The 20,800-nt window shown below is 45.5% G+C and overlaps 1 protein-coding gene across 1 annotated transcript in view; it reads right to left on the bottom strand.

Moving 5' to 3' along the window:
• The window catches only part of Ppfibp1 (PPFIA binding protein 1), a 139,322-nt gene that overhangs the window by 90,564 nt on the left and 27,958 nt on the right, over nt 1-20,800 (bottom strand). Inside the window, exon 2 of the mRNA XM_032905421.1 lies at nt 3,577-3,663. The gene's annotated coding sequence lies outside the window, so the exon portion shown is untranslated. The remainder of the gene's footprint in view (nt 1-3,576; nt 3,664-20,800) is intronic.

The raw sequence follows: 20,800 nt of genomic DNA, 5'->3' as shown, positions 1-20,800 counted from the left end.
GAGGCCTGCATCACTTACAGTCTGGTCATGTTTTCTATTTGTAAATACAAGTTGCAACACAAGACCATCCTTCCCCTTACGGTCATAAACACTTCTGATCCTGGACAGGCATGAAAGAGAAGATAATATCAAGAAAAGCACACATGTGCACAAGACGAGGTATTCCATTTAGTGGATTCATAGAGTCCACCTCTGCTTCTATCTCAATCTAAACCACATCCCTGCTTTTCCTAGGAGGAACCTGAGGCCACACAGTAGAGAAGTGGGGGCTGGAATGAGAGGCTCAGAGTCACCGCTCTTTCTGGCTCAAGCACCTCTATAATTTCCCTTCTCACACGAGGCTCTGTTGTTAGATCATGAACTCATCAAGGGCCACAGCTCTGACAGAGGTGGATGACACTGACCACAGTCAGGTGGAAAGATACCTCAGCCTGGTTATGGTCTGCAGATTCAGTCACTCTCTGAGACCTCGTCAAAACGCTGACCATGAAGATACTGCAAAACAGCCAGCCAGGGTTACAAGCAATCAATGCTTTAATGACAATGTGCAGAGTGACCCTGCTTCCCTCTGAATGCAGCTGCACTGGCCTGGAGCTGACACAGGTAAATAACTAAGATCTTCAGTGGAGGGCCCTGCTGAGTGACACACCCACGACACAGGACAAGTGTTTCCTATATCCTTCCTTTGCAACCTGAGGTCTGGATTAGCATTCCCATGCTTAGTTTCATAATATTCTTTCTTAACTTGGAACTCACTACGTTGTGTTAGTCAGATAGCTGCTTGTCACAAGAATGAGAGGGCACCAGGGTAACAATTACAATGACAGTGCACACACTGCAGACATGTCTTACTAAACTGAACAGGAAGTTTAGGGAACATGGTGCTATCCCCATTGTACGGGTAAAGAAGCTAACCAAGGGGTCATGGGACAAGAAGAAGGTGGAGCTGTGATCTGAAGACAGAACTCCCTCAAAGGAAAGCTCTAAGGCCCACATCCATTATGAAAACTACATTTCCCTAGTTCAGTAATTTTATTCAGTTACTTCCTGGCTCAAGATTCAGACTTTGGGGACTATTTTTCAAAGCTTTCTGAAAGGAAAATCAAAGCTCCTCCTGAGTGCAGCATGCTAGGTCAGATCCATTTTCATTTACTCGTGGCCCTAGACTCATCGGGTCTTACATCAGGTCCTCCTCTTGGATGTCACTGCCCTTGATCTGGTCCACAAAGTGTTGTCACAGTTTCGAGGGCAGCGCAGACACACCTCTCTCTAGACTTTCTTCTCTCCTCTGCAATCCCTTTTTATGCCATGCAAATAAAACCGGTCTGTGCCAAGAGACCAGCCTTACATGTCACATGCATTCCAGGGAGGGCTTCTGCCTGGCCATGGCCCAGAAGACCTCTGAAAACATCATCTGTTCCTGATAGGCATGGTGCTCAGATCATCACAGGGAAGAAGGCCTATCACTTGGCCACCTAAATACCAATGCTTTTGTATTCAAAAAAGTCTGGTTTCACCTCACTCCACAGAACCTAAATTGTTGAGTGGTCCAAGAATAAACAAAACACAAGATAGGCACAGAAATAATTAAGCGTTCAAAACTGAATACTGGGCCTTAGAAAGACCATGTTAGAGAGTTAGAGGAGAGGACCGCCCATGGATCTCTGTGGCCTTGAGATGGCTAACCCCAAGGTCTCAAAGTTTCACACATAGAGGAAAGACCACACATCCTCCTCACAAGATAACTTAGCCATTATGAGTACACGCTGCTCTTACAGAGGATCTTAGTTGGGTGCCCAGTACCCATATGGAGACCCACAGTGTCTTGTAATTCTAGCACCAGTAGATCTAACACTCTCTTCTGACCACCATGGGCTCTGTGCACACATGCACATACCTGTCCTCACACATGCACGTACACATAATTAAAACAAAAGAATAAGGAGCCAGAGAAATGGCTCAGCAGTTAAGAGCTCTGACTGCTAATCCAGAGGGCCTGAGTTTGATTGCCAGCAGCCATTTGTTGATTTACAACCATCTGTAAGTCTAGTTCCAGGGATCCAATGTTCTCTTCTGCCCAAGCTGTGGACAGACAGACATGCAGGTAAAACATCCATACATGCAAAATAAGGTCTTTTTAAAAATTCATATGTATGTATAGCATAAAAAAAGACTGAATAGTACCTAAGTGTCCTGCAACTACACACTTAGATCTCACCAGAGCAAGGAGAAGGAAAAAAGTAAACCACATTTAATATCAGGAGAACGTCACATATGGACTGAGCAAATGAGCCATAGGCAAAGGAATGGACACGTGTGATTCTAGTCACGAATCTTAAAGGCAAGTAAAAGTACTCGAAGACACCAGCAGTCGGGACACTAGTTATTCCTGGGCCCCTGAGGGCAGACGATCTGCAGCACCAGTGACCTTGTCACTAGAGATGCTGCACACACAGATGGGTTCATCTGTGACATCCGTTCCACACAGCTCTCTAGCAAGGGCATGTGCTTGAGACCTCGACCCGGGACCAGTGGCCTTCTAACTCTAACTCGAAACAAGGTTTCCCTCCTCCCTCCCCTCCTCCTCCTCCCCTCCCCTCCCCCTCCCCCTCCTCCTCCCTCCTCCCTCCTCCTTCCCCCCCCCCCCTCCCTGCCTTCCTCCCTCCTGTCAGGGTTCAAGAGGATCAGAATCACATTTCTATCACAGCCACAACTCAGAAGGCCCCAGTGTCCTGCCACCACCATGATAGCAAGGGCTTTGTTTTGTTTTGTTTGGGGTTTGGGTTTGGATACAGAGTGTCTCCGAATAGCCCCGGCTGTCCTGGAGAACCTTCTGTAGACCAGGTAGACCCCAGCTCAGAGATTTGCCTGCCCCTGCCTCCCAAGTGCTAGGATTAACCATGTTGGACCTCCACCTCCAGGAGGAATGGCATCCCAACACTACTGAGGATATGGCAATCCAAAGTCATCCGGATGACTGACAGCACACTCTGACCCCCAGCACCCTCCCTTCTCTTAGCCTCTGAAGTATCTACTCAGTAACTACCTGGGGATGAGGCGACAGGGTCGGAGGAGTGTTTGACACAAGGTAAAATGTAGAAGAACTTAGAGAATAAATCTGAACAAGTCACTCAAACCCTTACCACTCAGCACAAGTTCAGCCATGGCATCACCACTTGGCAAGAGGAGTGGGGAGAAGGGAGGCCACTAAGCCACATGAAAACACTTCCTCAGCCTGCGGGGTCACTGAAGGGCCAACAAGCCTCACTCCTGTGGACAAGCTACCACAGGGTCTGAGGGAAAGAGCAACAAAGCACCTGAGAGGGAAGAGGGCGGTGCCTTTGGTATGCTACCAGGCCTGTGCTGTCCTGCTGATCCGTGCCAGATGAAGACCGGCTGGCAGACTGCCGTGGAGACACGTCTGAACCCGCACATGGCCATTTTCACCACGCTGCTCGTGGAGTTTAGATGCTTGCGAGGAAGGAGGGGCTGTAAGTTCTCCGGTGTGATGTGCTGGCTGCTAACTACAGCATAGGGATGTCAGAAATGAACGGCTATGGGGGTAAGCCTACTCACTTTTAAGAAAAAAACAGGTTCAACGTTGATTTCTCAGCTCTTCCAATCTTGCACGTCCTTAGCAAACTGATCCATAGAAGTTCGGTACTGAAAAGAAATCAAAATTATATTAAAACAAATTTCAAATCATAGCGCAGCAGGAAGAAAGGCAAAGGTGGCAAATTGTTATATAAACGACTCACAACAAGCTACTATCACGGGAGTTATTAAAACAAGAAAACTCGTGTGAAGGACTTCCTTCTACTGTCTTCCTTCCCCACACCTCCTTCTCTGCCTCTTTAGCTCCATGCTTTTCTGTGCACCTCAGCTACGGACAGCCTGCTAAGATCACCACCATTAATTTTTACAACCAGAGTACTGAGCACATGGTGGATGTTCCATGAGCAGTTGTTAGGTGAACAAACGGATTGTTGTTTTTTATAATACATCTGTCGGTCTATATCTGCCCAGGAACTGGTTCTGGGATCTCCTGCTAGATAGCAGAACCTCAAGATGCTCGAGGGCTCAAGGGTGTGAATGGCCTAAGCTCACCATCCTGTGTACTTTATATCATACCTAGGTTACCTATGATGCTTATCCCTATGTAAGCTGTCGTTACACTGCTTAGAATCTAGCCTCTTAGACCACAGCATGGGATCACATCACTGAATGTAGAGTCATGAAAGTTTTCACAGCAATAAAAGGTTTTAGAATATACAATGACCAAAAATCAATTCAAAGTCAAACATGTAACAATTGTCAAACGTTTCTGGCTGTTTCAAAAGACTTGTATGTTGTATGCACAAAGCCTTTTGCTCTTATAGAAACATAAAAGCTTAATTATGAAAACAAAGACTTTTAATATCTTAACACCATTCCTCATCACAGAAGTCATAAATTCATACCTCCCTGTGCTAGAACACTTAGTTTTATAAATTTTTGTTTGAATTATTTGCTTAAGTTTCTTTCTTCCTTTTTACTTGTTAAAATGAATTTTGATTTAGGATTAGAACAGATTTTTCTTAAATAGCCCTAAACATACTTTGACCATTTTATTTCACATACTTATGCAAAGTAGCATTCTCAGCACTGAAGTCTAAAAATCAAAATATTCTTGAAGATCAGAAGCAGGAGGGTCACAAATTCAAAATCACCCTGTGTTGCTTCACAAGTTTTAGGCATCCTGGGCTATGTGAGAATCTGTCTAAAAATAAATACTAATCAATTAAAAGACTTTAAGATGCTCAGTGCCCCACAACGTCAAATAGCCAGCCAGCCATCTTTAACCATTAACATACACCAAAGAATCTCCTTTGATTCCTAACAGTAGATGTTTGGCTTCTGTATATTTTAAGTGTCTACTTCTCAGGTCACGTAAAAATTTCTTGGGCAGAAACGGGTGACAAGTGGAAAGTTTAAGAAGCCCTGATTTAGGGAGGAATGACAGGGGTGGAAATTACTCAGGTTGGGGAACAGATGTAATTGCTACTTTCTGTCCAACCCTGCTGAACCCACATGAGGTCCTACAGATGTGGGGCCAGATGTACACAGGTGCGTCAAGGTAAAAAGAAACACGGAGATGCTTCCCCTCTAAGAGGAGCCGCGTGGACAACACAGGATGACACGTATGTCTCATGATTTGCCCTTGAGGTACCCATACCTCTTTTACATATTTCATACATAAGAAACGCCACTCCCATGTATATATGAGGACAATGCATCCCCACCAAGATGTGCTGACAAAGTAGCCTCAGGTGGCAGACCCAGCAGGGAAGAAAGATCAGCTCCACCTGCAGGCATTTATTTACTTATTCTTTCCGTCTCCTCTTTCTAAAAGCTCCAGGAACAGGGTTTCAACAGAGAAACAGAGGTCTTCCCTGGCCAGGGCATTTTAGGCACAGTGGAGGTGCACATGGTCTTTAAGGAGTTTCTTACACCTCAAGTCACATCAGGAAAGGGTGTGTTGTGCTTTTCCTAACGTTAGCTTTACAGACACACTTCACCAGTTGAGGGGGTTTGTAAGGGCAGGCCTGAGTTTCAGATCAAGCTTCCATCCAAAAATAAAGTTCAACTGATATGCCATTTTCTCGTGTGTGTGTGTGTGTGTGTGTGTGTGTGTGTGTGTGTGTGTGTGTGAATAGTATCAGATCCCATGAAGCTCAAGTTCTATGAGGCTGTGAGCTGCCAGATGTGGGTGATTTAAAAGTGACCTTGTAGGAAGGCCAGCTAGGTGCTTCTGAGAACAGAGGCAGGAGCTAGTGGACATGCGTGACAGTGGACATGCGTGACAGTGGGCAGAGCAATTTTACCTTCCTTTATTTTATTTATGTCTAAAACATAAAGTGACCCATTGACCTGCTTATGAAATACTGAAATAATAAATAATGTAATGATAACAATAAATGCCGAGTGCAGAAAACCATTTACAGGTGAAGCAATGAAAGCAAACAATGACCATTTCAACCAGTGTGAGATCCGATGTGCTAGCCCTGAGCTGACTGAGACACAACCAGTGTGAGACCCGATGTGCTAACACTGAGCTGACTGAACCACAAAATCCAATCTTCCCTTGCCTTCTCTACTTTAAAAAAAAAAAAAAAAAAAATGTTACTGGGGAATGAGTCCAGGTCCCTAACAAGTTCTCGGCAAGCTCTACACTGAGCTCAGCCCAGGTCCCACCCACCATCCCTAATGGGTCCTTTCTGGGAAAATGTGAGTTCTGGCCTGGATCCCAGAACCAAAGACAGCCTAGGGCTGGACCAGCTCATCTCCTTCAGCCTGTCATCACTGGTTACAAGAACAAGCAGAAGTCATCCAAAACTGATACACACACACACACACACACACACACACACACACACACACACACACACACACACACACACACACACATGCATGAATGTACATGCACACACACACAAGGGCTTTTTCCTTTATAACCTGCCTAGCCTCAAGTATTTTATTACAGTACCATAAAAAAGCAAGATGGGGAAACCAAGGCACTGTGACAAGGAACAAGAGACAATGGATTTCCCTAAGTCACTAAGTCAGTCACTTCCTGGGTCCCACCACCACCAACCTCTCTGCTGGACATATGTCAAGAATTCTGGTAGAATACTTTAAAGAGAGGAGAAGTATATATACTTATGTTCTATAATACCCACTTTAAAGCATCTAAAATGTAAAAAAGAGCCCACCAGAAAGTTAAGGGCTGCCTGAACTCGCTCCAGAGGAATTCGCTCTGGATTTCTGAGGGGCAGTGAATATCCACCCTGGCCCTCAGCACAAAGCTCTGATTATCTGGCCTGAGCAGTACTGAATACATAAAACACCGATAAACACTAACCATTAGCTTCTGAGTTTCCACCACAGGCCCTGCTTCCCTGAGTCAAAGATGGTCTTTGTTATGTTGTCTTAATGGAATGCAAGGGACTTTAGTCACTTCCTCCGAAACCGACCTAGACTATAAATACAAACTCACCAACACAGTCAGCCACTCACAAAAAGGCCCACTGGCAAGTGTAATTTTAAAACAAGAGCTCGTTATTAAGCCGAAAAATAAGAAATAAAAGACCCAAGCCCATATACACAACAGATCTAGAAGAAAAACCCTCAGTGTACCAACAACCACAATTACAAATTGCTTTTTACTTGGCTCATAAACCTTTCCTACATAGAGAGGATAGAAGAAAAAACAGTCTGTATTTGTGTCCATCAAATGAAACAAACCCTGATCTTTCCCCAACCTCTGGATCACAAGAAAATGCTCCGAGCCCTTAAATAAGTGACTTCTATGCCACCCTTTAAAAGGACTCATTCATGACAGCTACTCTAAGTCCCTTTGCTGGTCTAAGGCCTGACCCCGTGCTAAGCAATGAATAGAGAGTGAAGCTAGTGTCTTCACAGTACCTCAAGCTCCAGGCGTGACTAAAGTGCCCAGGACAGGGTCTCTCCATACCCAAACGTGGCTTGCCACCTATTTGGGTAAATAAAATCTTGCTTGGAATGCAGCCGTGCCCATGTGTCTACAGCCTGTCCACAGCTGCTGCTTGCAGGGTGCAATGTCAGGAGGACTGAGTAATACCAACAGAGGCTGGAAGATACACCAAGTACAGGCTATTCAGTATTTGGCCCGTTAAGAAAAAGTTTGCGGGGAGGCCTAGGTCCAGCCCATATATGTTCTTTGGTTGGTTGTTTGGACTCCAAGAGCCCTAAGGGTCCGAGTTAGTTGACTCTATTGGCCTTCCTGTGGGATTCCTATCCCCACTGGGGCCTGCAAACCTTCCTCCTGTCCTTCTGTAAGAGTCCCCAAGCTCCCCCATTCACTGTCTAACTGTGATGTCTGCATCTGTCTGAGTCAGCTGCCAGGTGGGGCCTCTCAGAGGACAGCATGCTCCCACACATAGGTAGCAGGTGTGCAGCTAGGTCCTGAACAACTGGAGCAGGGACTGTCCCAAACGCTGGTGCCTGCACACGGGACGTGTTCTTCTAGCTGGGCTACCCCATCCGACCTCAGTGGGAGAGGAAGCACCTAGCCTTGAAGAGACTTGAAGTGCCAGAGTGGGGGTACACCCGGGGGGGGGTCCCACCTGCTCAGAGGAGAAAGAGGGAGGTGGGGGAAGGATTGTGGGAGGGGGTGACCAGGAGGAGGGCAGAGGACAGGATGTAAAGTGAATAAGTAAAAGATAAAATTAAACTTGAAAAGAAAAAGTTTGCTCCTCTCTGAAGCTGCTTCAGTTACCCACCAATCCTACCGAGCCCATTTAACCATTGGCTGCTTTATTTATATCCCTTATGATACACTGATTACCAATGTTCATTGGGAAAAACAGATACCAGATGCTGAGAGCTTAATCTTTAGTAAGTAAACAGAGAAGTAGTTCATTTAGTTCAGGCAAAACCTCACATGGGAAATAAACCCATGAGAGAGAGAACTGCAGTATTAAGTGACCTGCCCCAGGCTGCTAATGAGTGGGGAACTGGGACCAGAGCACAGGCAGCCCAGCTACACAGCCCGTGATCTCCACCCCTAGGCGACAAAGACGTTAATCTAGTGTTAGCGGGCCATATAAAACAATCAAATCTCGAAAGGCTTATTAGTTCTACGTGCTGTGTCAATACAATAAAGTGCCCCTCTTAATTTGATATCTAAGATAATATAAATTAGACTTTCCTACATGTTAAGTTCTTCCTGGTGCTAGAGTTAGCCCTAACCTTAGGGTATTAGAAACATAAAGGCCACCATATTCTTCACTGTGATGAGCAAGAAAGTTAATTGATCACATGGATCTTACGCTTGCTAGTGCTGCAGGAGGCTTAGGCTTCTCAGAATGACCAGATGTGTACCCACCTGGCCTCACTGTCCCCAGGAGGCCTCCACCTGGGAGAGGTGGAACAAACACTGACAGAAGTCATGCAGCCGCCACCGCCCATCCGTGCACAGGAAGAAGCCCCCTCGCTGAATCATCCCCACACTTCCTGCCTTCCCTGGAATTTCTGGAGGAAGTGTGTCACCTCCATGAGACCTAGTGCCCTTTTGTACTGAAAACAGGTTGATGAGGCTCCAACTGACTAGAGGGAACTTTGAGGAGCTTCTCATCCTGGCCCCTGGGTAGGCAGAGCTGCCCAGGTCTCCTAACCAGGCTGGCCCCAGCCGGTTTTACCTGCCTGTAGATGTAAGTAAGCCCAAGCTGTAGTGTGAATCCCACTCCAACTTTTCAACCTCACCTCTTGTTTCTGGTCTTCCCCAGCCCCTAACATGGACTGCCTTTCCTCTAGCCTATCACATCGGTTCCTTCCTCGGAGGCTGGGCTCCTTCTGTAGCCCTTATTAGCCCTTAGTGACCTCACACTAAGTGTGCAGTGTCCGCTCTCCGACCTGTATAGTTTCACAGGTATTTCTCTCCCTGATGATACTCACAACCTAGCAGAAGAAATGGGTAACAGAGACTAAAGCAAAACTGTACATGAACGGTTCCCAGCTCCACGGCTCCTGACTGCCAAATCTAACAAGTTCTGAGGAGAGAGAGGTACCTGGACTGGACCTTAAGGGAAAACCAGTAGAGGCTGAACCATTGTTTCTAAAGGCAGAAGGGTAGCACAAAGGTAGGTTTATGTCACAAAGTCTAGGGTTAGCGTCCAAACTCTTGGAGACTTGTGGCTGGAATCATGTGTCTAAGGATTCAGATCAAATACACTCGACTGAATTCTCACTCAGCTACACACTGGGAGTGGGTTCCTATGTCTTGCGTGAATCACAGCACCTCGAATCTGCTCTCACCACAGACGGCGGCGTAAACTTCTTCTCCCATCCATCCTCTGGGGGATTTAATCACACACAAACTTCACACTCTAAATATCCTCATAGCTCTCAGTAAGACTCTGTTAGCAGGCTGTGGATTCTCTCAGAAAGACACTTGGCATATACAAGCTTTCAATTCAGGGTCCTCAGCAAGCAGCACTAAGTTACACTGTTTCAAGTTGAGCAAATTTCAGTCACAAGCTGGAGCTGGTAGCTAGTTACATGAGGACCTTCCCAAACAATGGGGCCATGTGGCCGGTTACATGCACACCCACGCCTGAGTAGTGGGTAGTACGGCTAGTTACAAGGGGACACTCCCAAGCAATGACATAACATCTTAGTGTTCCAATATAGCTGTGCTTTCTGCCTATCTAGCAAACTCTAAGAGAAGACAAAAACTATTTTGTTGTGGGACAGGCAGAAAAACAAAGCTAGCAATGAGACTGAAGATCATGTTGAGTACTACAAGAAAGACATGGTCCTTAGCTTCAAGAAAACAAGGACACTGGAACTGGAGAGATGGCTCAGCAGTTAAGAGCACTGGCTGCTCTTTCAGAGGACCTGGGTTCAACCCTCATAGGAATTACAACTGTTGGTATTGCCATCCGGGGAGCTAACACCCTCTTCTGCACACATGCAGTGTGCAAACACATGCAGGCAAAAGCAACATACATTGAAAATAGATAAAACTTAAAACCACTACACAGAAGAGAGGGGAAAATCAGATGTTCAGATGCTGTAGTATGTTTTTAGACCCAAAGCTAGACAAAGAAATGGTTTCTTTCCTATGGCTTTTACAAGGCTCAGTGTACAGGTTCTTAAATGTCACCATAGTACAACCACTGAGCTTTAAAACCAGAATGAAGCTGGGCATGGTGGCACACACCTTTAATCCCAGCATGAGGAAGGCAGAACCAGAGCTCTGTGAGTCCAAGGCTGGCCTGGTCTACGTAGTGAGTTCTGGGACAGCCAGGATTACAGCCAGGATTACATAGCGAGACCCTATCTCAAATAAATACACACACACACACACACACACACACACACACACACACACACACACAGAGAGGGGGGGGGGGCAGACACACACACAGACAGACAGAGACAGACAGAGACACAGACAGACAGACCGACCAACCAACCAGAGGAATATGCAACCTGACAGTGATACCTGAGCTCTTCAGTCAACCCACTTCCACTGCTAAAATAATATTCCCTATAGTTTCTCTAATTTCCTGAAGATTCCAACATGTTTGCATTTGCCCTAAGTACATCAAAAAGAGCCCACATCACTGTAAATCAGCATGCTGCTGCATAATCATCGCTGGTGGTTAATAATGACTTGTTTCAAATAATACTGGAAAGTGTCCTCCCACCCCCAAGAAAGATTCTAATCGGAAGCTCCTAAGCAGCCTGGGAATTTAAGGTCAGTTACTCTCTGAACGTTCTGTCTGAACTGAATGCAATGACTACAGTCTAGCACTAAGTTATACACAAATGAGCACACACATAGCTGTATGGCACAGCGCACATGAGGATTAACATGGTTCACGTTCAAAGTATATCAGTCTCTGTGGCAAACACATCGGACTATGGCATATATTTTATATAACAAAGCACTGAGGCAACGTGAATAGAAAGGGCAACTGCAAAATCCCCTATCAGTGTGTTACACCGACATGCAGAATGTGAGACTGCACTTCGGAACATCAGAGACGGTCCTACTGCCAGCACACCTGAAAGAACCTCGTGGCAGTGAGGCACAAACTCATCACATACACGCAGAGACAGTGTCCTACAAATACTGCGAAATACACTGAGTTCCTACTGAAATAGGAAAGAGAAGATCCAGCCACCCCGAAGACATTCTGTAGAATCAAGCCTTTCCACCAAATCACTAACTTACTTCTGCAAACGTTAAAATGCTCAGTCCTCAGCACAATGGAATTTACACAGCCGAGTGCATTAGTAAAGTCAATGGCATCAGCTCACTGCTATATAACACTTGATGATGTCAGCAGAACCCCATACAGCAGCAGAAAACCTCAGTACAGTCACCAGAGATCTGGAAAATGGGCAGCCTGCTCAGAACTTTACCGCTGCAGTCCAGACCCCTCCCTTTAAATTCTGCTTCCATGAAAGATGGAAATGCACAATAGCATGTACATTTTGCAAACTTCAAGAGACTCCATCACAATTCTAAGGAGGAGATAGGCTAAAACATCTCCTACCCCACGAGCCCCAAGTGCTAATTAAGGAAATGACAGAACACGTGTTGCAAGCCACCATCAAAAAAATAAAAGGCTAGCCTACTTTTTAAATCCATACTAACCAAGGCCAAACCAAAGCTTTTCTCACCTTCTCCATCTTTGTAAGAAAACGTTATGTTCTCTTTCTCTATCTGTCTTCTCTCTCTCTCTCTCTCTCTCTCTCTCTCTCTCTCTCTCTCTCTCTGTCTCCCTCCAATTTAGAAGAGAACAAATTGTTAGAAACTTGTACAATAGAGTAATTTAAAAACTTGCAATGGTTGCCAAAAGTCTTAAATATATAACAGCCTTGATTCATTTTCCATGCCAAGTTTAAGCTGGACAGGTGATGAAGAAGGGAAATATATTGTTCATATGATGTAATTTACAAGACACAATCATGGAGTTGACCTTCAATATATAAGAAGCACTCAAGTCAGGGACAAAGAAGTTTTTTCTTGGACAAAGTGTTTGTCATGTGCCAAAAAAAAACACTTCACCAATTCCAATCTGCTGGGTTGGAAGGAGAGAAAAGTCCAATGGTTTTATGCTTTAATTATTAGCAACATGAATTTATTTGTATTTGGTACCTACCATTTGATTACACTCTACTGAGTATAAAATTTAAAAAGCACGGAATCTTTCTAAAGAAGAGGTTTATTACTATCCTACAAAATAAACTAGTGACACAGTGACCGCCGATGTCACTGGAGGTGCACAGCTGAGGAAGGCAAATCGAAGAGCAGCTCACAACTGAAGGTAGTGGGTGACAAGGCCTACTGCAGAAGGGAGACCGGGTTAGACCTTCCCAACACCACGATGCTCTCATACGATTCCTCATATTGGTGGTGATCACCCCAACCATAAAATTATTTCACTGCTATTTCATAACTCCAATTATGCCACTGTTGTGAATCGTAATGCAAATGTCTGATATGCAGGGTCTCTGATTCATGACTCTCAGAGGGGCTAAGACTCACAGACTGAGGACTGCTGGGTTAGACAGCTGTGTAGCAATATAAACTTCCCTGTAGCAAGAAGCAAGAAGAAAACCAGCCACAGAAAACAGAATAGTGGGGCCGACATAGTGTTCAGCAATGGCCATGGCTCTAGCGGGCTGGAGCAGGGAGGGTCTGGAGGACAGTGAGGGAAGAGCCCGAGATGACACTCCACAGCGCTGGCAAGCAAGGCAGGGAGCTTTGCTAACTAAAGTCTTGGGGCCTTTCCAGCCAAGGAGCTGCCTTGCCAGAGCTGGGCTTTCCACGAGGTAATGTGGACATGCGAGGAACCAGAGAAAAACAAGGAGAAGCCACCTATGGCTAATTTGTAAGTGAAAGCCTTCAGAGGTGGATATGGGGAGCAGCAGCTAAGTGTCAGAGGAAAAATGTCACTCTGAAATTAATGGGAGACATTGAGAAGTTAGGGGAGCGAGAGAGAGATGAAGTGAGTCCATGAGGTGGGGTTGGGCCAGGAGTACCAACAGCAAAAGGACAACAAACAGTGGTAAAACATCTTTGAGATAAAGTATTTGGGATGCAGCAGTAAAGGTACAAGTAAAAGCAGATGGTAAAGTTACGTTCAAAGACGAAAATTCAACTCAATACAGGCACAGAACCCCAAGACCAAGTCATGAGGCTAACGGCTGGACTTAGAGTAGGTGTGAAAGGAGTGAGGAGATCCTGGGGGTGCAAAGGAAAAGGTGGGGCACGGCATGAAGAGGGGGAGACAAGAAGGTAAGTGCGTCAAAGTACGTTACCACGTCTATGAAAATACACAAGGAATTATTGTTCAATTAATATCTGCGAGAAAATGCAAAAAAGGCAAAAAGGCAGAGGCAATAGCTGAGTAGGGTGGTAAACGCCCGTAGTCACAGCTCTTCAGAGTCAGAGACAGAGGGTCAGGAGCGCAAAGGAAACTTCAGCTACACAGACCCGGAGAGCATGGATGGCTACTCGAGACCCGGTCTTAACCAATTAGCCATGGAAGAGAAATGCCGAGGCCCTGAGGACATAGGTGAGCATCTGGGGCTGGGAAAGAGGAGATGGACTCATTCCCAGTCTCACAAGGTGAGATGGGCCACCAGGACCAGCAGCAAAGGAGCAGACAGCTCTGAGAGAGTTCCAGAGTAAAGGGAGCACACTAAGTGCCGTTATGTAGAGAAGAGAGAGTGGACAAAGGGTCAAACCCCTGAGCTAGGAAAGAAGACACGGAACACCCTGAAGACAAAGAAAGGGTGATTCGAAAGATGCTGAGGTGGCAAAGGAAAGTGACTGCTTGGTGGCTGACCCAGTATGGTTTCAACACGATCAGATTTCACACAGAAAACCAGACACTTCAGTTTTCAAGATAAAACAGAGAAGGGAGCAACACTAGGTCCAACACACACACACACACACACGCACACACACACACACGCACACACACACACACACACACACACACTCACACACACCACACACTCACACACACCACACATCACACACACACACACCACACATTCACACACACTCACACACACACACCACACCTACCACACCACCACACCACAAACCCACACACACACACCCACCCCACACACCCACCCCCACACCCACCCCACACACACACCCACACACACACACCCACACACCACACACACACACACCCCACACACACACACACACACATCACACACACACACACACACACACACTCACCACACACACCCACACACACACACACACACACACACACACACACACTCACACACACACACACACACACACACACACACACACACGGGCTGCACTTTCAGTCCCTGCTCTTGACTCATTTCTTAGTTTTTTAGTAATCTCAACGCCTCCTGCTGGCATTTGAATATGTGACCCCTGGCCTGGATCTTTTCAATAAATAAAGGAAATGACATCAATCCCTAGAGAGTAAGTAGGGATTGTAGACAGAGACTTAGAAAGTGTGGGGAAGAAACCATAACATCTTTGAAAAGTGGGTAGGAAATCAACAGATGAAAAACCAAAAGACTGCTGTCTGTCCCTCTGCCAAAGAGACAACCATGACCCGTTACTTGGCCCAGCAGTACCCACATTCTGGAAGCAGAGGTCACAGGGTGGTCACGACATTAAAGACTAAAGGGTCTAGGGTGCTAGTCAGGACCTTGGTGAGGACAGTACCCACTAGGAATGAGGTTGACAGGGCTGGTGGCCTGGGAGAAGGAAGAGGAGACTCCATGAGGGCAGAGATGAGAAGGAGCAGGAAGTTCCCCTGGAGGTTTTCTGGCAGCAAGTCGCAAATGGTATCTGTGTAAAACTACGGGATGACAGACGCATCAAAGGCTCTGTGGATGACAAAGTGGCGGCCTCTGAAGGAAAGCACCGAAGGGAGAAGCTGATCATGCAGAGCCCCCTTTCATTTGCCTTCACCCCTTAACACTGAACTTCTAGAAACCAACTACATTCTATTTCTTCCTTATTTAAAAGGGGGAAAACAAGATGAGACTTGGCAAACTGTGCTGAAATAAGTTCACACACAGAACTGTACTTGTGAAATGAACCAAATGGGTGTGTTCTGTTCTGCTGCTTTGATGCCAGGAATTAAGCCCCTGGCCTTTGCACACCACACGTACCATCCCACTGTGCACACCTCCCAGCCCCAAGGCGAATGCTTAAGAAGACTGTTCTTAAACTACACTATTGATTTACTCTCAAACAGTCGTAAAAAGTGTACTGGTTCTTCTTATGTGCAGAATGGTGCCTACACCACCTCCTGCCGAGGGGAGAGGCCCAAGCTCACCGAGTCAGCGCCCCAGACATCACATACAGCTAGAATCAGAAGGAACTAATGTCTATAACTGGCTCACCCAGAATCTGAACTCTGAGGTCTACGTATCCCATAAGTCCGCTAATGTCTTTAAAGCTCATACCCCAAAATGACACGCTAAGCACAGACTTCTCCAGAGTTCTACCCACAGTCAGTATGATGTCTGTGAGCCGAGACAAGAATGCACATTAGGCCACCGCGTGCTAAGATGGCAACCCTTGCGGCCCAGCTTCCAGAATCTGCTCTTTACCTTTCAATGAGAATGGACTCCGCATCTGTTTATCTTCAAATTAAACTTTTTAAAAATGAGGCTATGGCCTTTAAGGAAAGCTCAGTGGGTAAAGGTGCATAACACCGAGGTAATGATCTGGGCTCAACCCCATGAACCTACAAAGAGGAAGGAGAGAGCCAACACTTTCAAGCTATCTTGTCTGACCTTCTCCACATGTGCACTGTGATGCACCCATGCACAAGTACACACACACACACACACACACACACACACACACACACACACTAAATTTTTTAAACGTACTTTAAAAAAGAAAAAAGAAAATTCCAAAATTGTGTTTGTGTTTTTAACTAAAAGCAATTCTTTTAACAGTCTTAAGAGAATGTAAGTTACCATGAGCCTTTTTTTTTTTTTTCAGTACTAAAAACCGTGGTATAAATTGAACAGCCCAGCCCAAATCCAAAATACTCTGAAAAAGTCTGAGCATTTTAAATGCTCAGTCCAAAAATCTACACAAATATCCAAAAAATCTGAAGAACACTGAGATCTGAAAGACATAGGATGCCAAGCATTTTCACAAGTGTCTCCCCCAGAACACCCATTTGGAAAGGCTCAGGAGAACAAGAAGTAACAGTGCCCTGGCCTCATGGCCGAGGAGATAATGCGTGCCCAGAGCACAAACCCTAAAAGGCACAGGGTGGTTCTAATCCTTATGAACTCCTCATTGTGCCTGACTCTCAGACACCTGACCCTATCCCTACACCAACTACCTGTTGTTTCCAGAGAACAGCAAACCACTTAGACAACATAAATCAATGTATTTCACCAAAGGGCAGTGCAGTAGCATGTGGCAACATTTTAAATGCATGAAAGCTGTGACCTACAAACACTACTCACAGGAATCCACAAAAATGAGCTGTTTACCAAGTAACTCAATGAGCAACTAGGGGTGACTTACACCAAAGAACAGAGTCTAGCCCAACAGAGCACGGTGGACTCATCTAAAAACTGAGCTGCGTGTGTTACAGAAAGGCATTTTTTTCACACATTAGGAGTTGCAGAAAACAATCTGTTAAAGTAACTGGGTGACAGCACTTTTATAAGCCCACAAAAACTTCCAGGTATGTGTAAGTATATGAACACTGTATGCCTGCGAAGAGCAGAGCTGATGTGTAACCCGTGTTTATTCTAACAGAAAAGGGAACAGGGGACAAAGGGGCAGAACTCAAAAAACAGAGCACAAGAGACAACACGATGAAACAGCTATGGAACCTAACATGGAGTGCTCAGAAGAAGAAGACAGAGTGGCTGAGAAATACTCTCTAAAATGCTACCGTACAGCAAAGCCCCACCACTCCTGGACACAGACCCAAAACACTCTACATCCTAACAGAGAGATGTGCTCATTCCTGTTCATTGCTGCTTGAGTCACAACAGCCAGGACATGGAGGCAGCCTAGAGGGTCATCCGCTAATGACTGGATAATGAAAATGTGAACCTCTACGCAACAGAAGGAAGTTTATTCCACCGTGAGGAAAGTAAACCGTGCAGTAAATGGGCGAGGCTGAAAAGTGAAGTATCTCAGACGCAGAAAGACAGACATTACATGTCCTTACCCACTTACGCCTCTTACTGCTGACTCCTCGGGTCTGCGTGTTTAATGTGGACACCTGTTGAACTGAGGACACTGTGAACGGACCACTGATGTGAAGAGGGAAGACAGATCTTAAATTGTGCGTGTGGGGGGAGGGGTATAACATAGGCAATATAAAAGGGAAAGGGGAAATAATGGGGAAGGTTTAAGTGGGGAGAGGGATGGGAGGATAGGGCAGAGCAGGAGGTAGATTGAGAGGAAAAGCAAACACCAACAATGTTTGGAAAAGTCTCATGGAAACCTAGTATTTCATAAACTACACATACACACACACACACACACACACACGCACGCACGCACACACACACGCACACACACACGCACACACACACACACACGCACGCAGGCACGCATGCACGCACGCACACACACATGTTCTTCACATAAAAAAGTTTAATTGCAGCTACCCTACACAACAAGTAATGCTTAGGTTGCCAAGCAAAGGCCCCCAGGAGTGGGTACCTCCCCTCCAGGTGGTCAGGGACATTCAAAGACTCAGCAAACCATCCAGGATACTGCCATTGCTTCTTGGTCAGCTAGAAAGAGTCCACCCTGCTGCCTAGTTACAGAAGGTCTTATGCACACTGTTGGGGGGCAGGGGGCAAAACCAGTCTTGCCTAGCTGTGACTAGAATAATAACAAACATGGAGAGATATGTCCATGGGTGCAGCAGTAGAATGAATATTATGGGGTAACCGACAGCTTGCATTCCTGTAGAATTTAAGGAAAAATGTATCCCTACTACTGGAAAACTGGCCACAAAAAAGACATGGTTAGGGAACTCTTGGGTCTTAGCGGTAAGTGTATATTATTATTATTATTATTATTATTATAAGACATAATATCAAACCACCTCCAAGGCTGTGTCTCCGTGTCCATACATTAGTATTGCTCTCAGACCTCATCAGACAAGTTTCCTTTTGCAATGAAGGATGCTACCATAATCATTCACTACAAACTGGAGCACTTGGCCTCAGATGTGACATCTATATCATACCCCTTACCCCTCAGACTCAGGAGCCATTCTTAAAGAGGAGGAAAAAAGATTATAAGAGCCAGGGATCAGGGAAAACTAGAGAAATCTGTTACTTTTTCTGTTTAATTCACAGACCTGGAAACTGGAAGTTAACAAGCAAAGGGGAGGCTTTCTCCTGAATGTGCCAAAATTGCAGTAATTCTCTCCTCCTGGTGGCAGGTTCACTTGCAAACACCTCCACCCATCCAGGCTAATTCATTCATTGTTTGAAAGGAAAAATGCACAGGATAGCAATGGGGTTCAGACACAGAGAAGTACAGTGGGCCCTATGGGCAGAACCTGTAGGATCATCCAGGCTAGATTTAGATCCCAGCTCCACCCTTTCAAGTTACAAACCCCAATTTACTCAACTTAAAATAGAAGGCTAAGCCACCTTAACTGGCCATTTGTGACAGAGAGCTCCCAGGCAAACCATACAAAGCGGCATCTGTCACAAAAGGGTGACAGCCAGGCCTTCTTTAAGGAACAAACGCACAGGCTGGGCACTAGAAGCATGTATGAGATTCAAGTCACAGCCAGCCAGGCTCTCCTTTCAAGGTTACCTCGGGAAAATGCAATTCCCTTCGGGTCATAGTAGTTTATGTCTGCACTCCTAGAACTGGGGAGGCTGAAGCAGGAGGATTGTCAGGAGTTACAGGCCTGCTATGAGTGTATCATCCAAAGACCTTGCCTCGAAAGAAGCCAAACAAACAAACAACAACAAAAATAACAACAGCAACAACAAAAACTGACAGAATTCCCCAAAGCATAGCTTATTTCTCCATTCCAGGGTGCACTCATCCTTCCTAGGGAAAACCCTCTTCCAAGGCTCCCGCCAGGTCCACACAGGCCAGCCAGTCACTTTTTCCTCTATTATCTATCTATCTATCTATCTATCTATCTATCTATCTATCTATCTATCTATCTACTTACTTATTTTAGCTTGGTTCTTTGAGGCAGGTCCTCCTGTGGCTGAGGCTCAGGAAGGCCAGCCTCCACCTCCTCCTGAGCACTGGAATGACAGGTCAAAGCTACCTTGTCTGGGAATCATTTAACTCTAAAATAAAAGACTTTTGACTGTTACTTGAAAATAAAGTGAGGGGAGGGGGGACACATTGGTTTTGATGGAGGTGTAATACATTTCACAGGAGGACAAAGTTCCAAATGTCAATCTGTGAAACATTCACACATGAGGTCTCTGGGCACACCCCGGCACGAAGTAAGAGCACAGCACAAGTGGTCTGCTTTGTCACCTGAGGAAGCCTTAGCCATCGGCATGTGAAATACTGGCATAAATGACAAATATTGTGTTTGGGGTCTTGAGGAGGAAGAATACGCGACGTTACCATCTCCTGGTCTGTGTGCCCTTGCTAGAGAATATCAACTTAGCCCACTTACACATATTTTTCATGTTGGGAAATAGCAGGGTTTGTTCGCACTGATGCTGCGTATGTGTACAGAAACTTGGATATTTAATTTTCATGTCTGGAAGGGGAAGCCTATAATTACGCCATGAGGCATAACTATAATTAGGTCTTCTAATTCCATAGGTATCTTTCTCCATGATCCAATTGTAAAGCAGCAGAGGGTTCTGGTACTGTGCTACTGTTAACTTTTTTCTCTCCCAGGCCATCACACCCTCAGGCTTCAGAAAACATGGGGAAATCTTAGCTGAAAGGTTTGTTTGTTTATTTAATAAAGAAATTAAGCTATTATGATTATCATCAGAATTTGCCAATGATAAGGTTTTTTTAATTTATTTAAAACACTTAAAATCATGAATAGAGTTGAAGAGTTGGCTCAAAAATTGTTTACTGTGTCAACATAAGAACCAGAGTTCAGATCTCCTGCACCTGCATCAAAATCCAGGCCAGCAATGTGTACTTTTAACCTCAGCCCCAGAAAGGGGAGAAAAGAGGAACCCTGAGGCTTGCTGGCCAGCCAGTGAGAGACCCTGTGTCAACAAAGCAAGGTGAGGAGTGACT

This window comes from Rattus rattus, chromosome 6, assembly GCF_011064425.1.
Source record: "Rattus rattus isolate New Zealand chromosome 6, Rrattus_CSIRO_v1, whole genome shotgun sequence".
In the NCBI taxonomy this organism is placed as follows: Eukaryota; Metazoa; Chordata; class Mammalia; order Rodentia; family Muridae; genus Rattus; species Rattus rattus.
This window is presented reverse-complemented; position numbering and strand designations above follow the sequence as displayed.